A 5,100-nucleotide genomic window follows, 5' to 3' on the forward strand; every position below is an offset into this window, starting at 1 on the left:
AATCTTTATCTGGGCACAATGTTGAATAGAATTAAACAAATTTCAATGATATCTTCATTACAAGGTTGGTCCATAAAATCCACCAAATTTGGGTCACATAATGTTCACGTACTGGTTCAACGTACATGATGTCCTCACGCACCAAAATTATAAAATGGCCAGTCACTTTGTGGTAAAACGTGTGTATGTTTATAGCCATTTTGAGCATAATTCTGAAACAAAGTCCACGTCGTGCGCACGCAGTGGCGTATCCAGACGGGGGCGCACGCGACACCCCGCTTATTATTTTTCTTTTTGTTAAATCAAAAGAAATAAAAAAGAACAAAATGGGGGCGGGGAGGCACGACTACGCAATACTAAATTCTCTTTTTTTTTTTTCATAAATCAGCTTTTTATGATTATCCTAAAGAGTATCAGTAAATTCTAGGTGATTCAAATTTCAAATAACGCCACATTTCGGCGTTAAAATAGCAAACCCGGGCTTGTCAAATTGTGCACGGGGCAAAAACGTGTCATAAATATATCTTTCTGAAACATTCTGTTAATCCAGTCTATGTCTTTCCATATTCGGCAAAAGTATAAGTTGTAGATTGCATTCTTATAAGTTTACTGAAAGCAGTCAAGCCTCTCCTCGAAAGTCACTCCTCCCTTCTATTTTTTTTCTCTATCTGTCTATGTATGTCTTGTAAATATGAGGGCTGCAAGCAAATCAAGTTACGCTTTAATATCCAAGCTGCAGATATAAGTTGTAAACGTTCCGCTTCATGTGTATTGTACCGCGTATACACAGTTGTTGCTTTTATTTTTTTCAACATCGCAAATCCAATAGCTTGTCCAATGGACACAATATTAATTAGTAAGCAACGTATGTAGTATACAATGTTCGTATATTTACAATTATAACGCAGAAACCAAACAAATGAAATCAAACCAAATCAAAAGAAATGTATCAAACAATACAACTATTAGTATTAGCTATGTCATTCAGAGTCAAAATTTTGATTTCAGTCAATTGCATGATAGTTAACTTTGTATGAGGCATATTATTTGACGATGTTAATCGTACTGCATAGCATTTATACTTTATCTACTTCCTCTTGGAATTGAACATCATATTGAGGCCTACGAGTATGCCTACACTCAAGCATGATGTGTAGATATTTCAGTTTACACGTGATGACGGCGACGTGTTAAAGGTTTTTGATTTGAATGAAAAAATGGAAATGTGACCAGACATGATGCCATACCTCATGTTCAAAGTTTGCACTGGTGTATAAAAAAAAAAAAAAAATCAGATTCGTATCATGAAAACATGAAAATCTATCAAATTGAAACTTAACCCGTTCCTTCCGCAATTCTATGAGTGCCTTTAATGCCCCCAAACGAGATTCTTTTTGCCCGTCGACAGAGAGGCAGACAGGATGGTAATCCACATAAAAATGTGAAGGCAGTCAATCGGTACATTGTATCCCCCTTTCCACGGTCAACTACATGTGCCAGTGAACAATGGAAATATCGATCGGGTGCGGGGTATGAATAGAGCGTGCGCTGATGAGCTCACAGAATCTTTTGTTCTACACAAAACCAATCACCTGCATGAGGTAACTGGGGTCAGCGAACCCAGATATCTAACTCATCTCAGCCTTAATCGCTATGTACATGTTCGTACGAGTTTACAGCAGAACAAGCGAAAAACTAAATCAGGAAAAAGGTACATAATACTGTGAAATGCGCATTTTTTCAAACAGAAGGATAACAAATCCTGATAGAATAAACTCTAATCTTTTTATCAAACCCACCTTTCTGGGCATTTTACCACAAAGAAACATGAATTTAGGCCACTAAAGCAGGCACTCTTGTCTTCATTTTGGGAACCTGGTATATCAGGTTCCCGTATATCAGTTGCTCCCACGGGAACCTGGTATACCAGGTTCCCGTAAGGAACGGGTTAATGAAATCTCTTTGATATTATAACTTATGAAGCAGTATCTTTCTTTAAGAGTCCTGTGTTCAATTTCAGCCTGCTCCTTGCAGCTTTATGTTGCTTTTTGTTTTGCACCTGCTGCTCTTAATGTTTTTTCCTTCTTTTCTTCTTTATTCCTGTATTGTTGACTATACCATTAGATACATACCTGTGTTCAATTTCAGCCTGCTCCTTGCAACTTTATGTTGCTTTTGTTTTGCACCCGCTGCCCTTAAAGCGCATCATTCGTGTTCTTTTTTCCCATTTATTGTGCCCAATGAGGTTTACTCCTTTTTCCTTCATTCTGACCCACTTTGTCTCTGTGTCGCTTTTTATTGGTGGCCTCGATCATATTTAATGGTATTTTTGAACGTTCGTATAGTTACATACTGTATTCGCCAAATCATAATTGATGCATTTATTTTCTTTATTCTCCACACTTGTTTTTCCAACGGCAAGGATTCTTCTTTTACTTTCTTTCTCTCTCTCTCTCTCTCTCTCCTTCAACTGCTTTAATTCCTTGCTCGCTGTATCATGAATACTTCCCTTATGATATTAATATATGATTAACCATTGCTATAGTCGTATATCTGAATGATTGTATCCATATGTATTTCCCCCGCTAAATTGATTAAAAGATAATGTTAGGGAATTGCTTTTTCCGATTCCGAATTTATTTCTACATTTTTTTTTTTTTTTTTTTTTTTTTTTTTTTACTTTTGAAGCCTCACTATTGTCACGTGTCTCCATTGTATTATAGCTTAAGAGTCTCAGGACACCTTCCTGTCGCACTATTTTTTAATGTTCAAACTGAAGAAATTTCTTTTGAATAATAAAATTGTACTGGTCAGAGGTTTATTTCTATAGCAATTAAGGACAATTTGTGTTTAATTAAAGAAAAAATGACTCGCCCAAGGAATTTGTTAATGTATTTCTATAGAAATGTTGGTTTTCAGATGTACCCTACAAGAAGATCCACTGAATTTCATTTACCCTTACTCCGCACAATTTTAGCCCAGGAAAATTTTGTTTATACAGGACCAAATTTTTGGAACCAATTAACAGATGATCTAAACCCAGTCTTGATGTATTCAAGAGGAAAAAAAGGTAAAGACAGTTTTAGGCCCATGTCAATGAACAGTGTTTGGCAGTAGCTCAGCATCATGTGCTGTTAGTGGATCCCTGCTCTCTCGCTATAGTCCTCTTCTCCTCCCCTCCCTCCTTTTCTTCTTTTCCTTACATTCTTCCTTCTCCCTCTGACCCGTTCCTTTCCTTTGTCTCATTGTTTGTCTCGTCTACGTTCTTGTTTACTGTGAACGTCTTGTACCTATGTGTGGGGTTACGCCATTTCCTGACCCACTTTATCTGACACACTCTTTCTGACACACTTTTTTTTTTTGCCATTCACTTTGTACACGGGGCAGTTTTCATGAGACGGCCTCTGTTATTGGCTACTGTGCTAATGAATATTCAAGACTATGGTATGGCTTGGTATGGTATGGTATGACTATGGCACGGTTGGCCGTGCGTTGCTCGACACTCTCGCTAACATGTTAGTCGTGCGTGATTTGCTGAACAGCAACGTGTTTATCACTATAGGTAGCTGGCCGATAACTATTAGATATTCAATGGCTAAAAGCCAATCACAGACACAGAATCAGACCGAGTGACTCATTATGAAAAAAAAAAAAATCGTAAGGCTGTTGAATATTCATTAGCACAGTAGCCAATAACAGAGGCCGTCTCATGAAAACTGCCCCGTGTACAAAATGAATGGCAAAAAAGTGTGTCAGAAAGAGTGTGTCAGATGAAGTGGGTGAGGAAATGGCGTAACCCCTATGTGTGTGTTGCTTGTGTGTGTTTGTGTGTGTGTGTGTTTCCGTACTTTTACATTTTTTTGTATTGTAAGTTCAACGTTTTTAGTGACCAACATTCCTAAAAACTTGTCTTTTTCGAAAATCCCTCTTTTCCATTTACGCAATTTTTTGAACAATTAGTTTAATAACATTTTTTTATGCATTTTTGTTGTAATACCTTGTACGATTTGTTTTCATTGAATTTGTTTGACAACAAACATGTGTTACTTGAAATAAAATTTGATTTGAATTGAATTGATTTTTTTTTTCATTCTTCTGCGTTCCTGTGTTTATTCCTACATAGACGTAAAATTTGTAGCTTTGATTCAATGTAATTGGAACAAATTGTACACGTCCAACGGCAAAAGAAACGTAAGATACGATTTGTGCGCTTCCTATCGCACCATACAGCTGCTATATGACTTGTGCACAAAATCAAACGGTTGAGTGACCGAGGGGTAAAGATGGCGAAAATTGCAGTTTTGACATGTTTCCCGTGTTGAAGTTTATGTTAGGATATTGAATCTTTCACCCAATATGCTTTTTATTCGCGGTTGAAAGAGCACATTATAAAACAAGACCAAAACAAAAAACCAACATATTATTAAAAGTATGCATTAAGTATATATATTTTATTCCGCACACAAAAAATCAACTGTATAACATTTTATCGTTGTGATCATGGCCGATGTACATGTATCACTGATCCTATGGAATTTCATTCAAAATTTTACGCGTTTCAATGTACATCCATAAAGAATATAAATGACTGTATGAAGCATGACCAAATGCCAAAACATTTTGAATTTGAGATATGTGACCCGCGACAACGGTTTCAGGCAAAAGTCGCAAGAGCAAATTCCCTCCTAGGCGGGGTACAAAGATTTTGACCATTATTTTTGTCGATTTAGGTTTTTTGCCGAAATCGAATCTTTGGTATGTTTTCTACGTCTACACTAAATTTAATTGCATAAGACTAAGTTTTTCCTATCGAAAATGGAATATTAAGCACCCTATGTTGGATCGCACTCGTCAGTTTCGAGCTTCTTTTGAACGCCGCGCCAATATCCCCAGCGTTGCTACGGCGCAGGGTCTCGCACGCGATTGGCTGGTTCGTCGCACACATTTACATTATTCGGCTTTCGGAGACACCAGTTGCAGCATTTGGGGAATGCTTTGTCCACGCGTGCACGATTACATGCTCCATTGTTCTTGGTATAGTGGTTTGGGCGCTCGCTCTGTAGTGCGTGCTCTTCGTTTGGCTTTCTATCCAAACTATTC

The sequence above is a fragment of the Diadema setosum genome, chromosome 4, assembly GCF_964275005.1.
Source record: "Diadema setosum chromosome 4, eeDiaSeto1, whole genome shotgun sequence".
Lineage (NCBI taxonomy): Eukaryota > Metazoa > Echinodermata > Echinoidea > Diadematoida > Diadematidae > Diadema > Diadema setosum.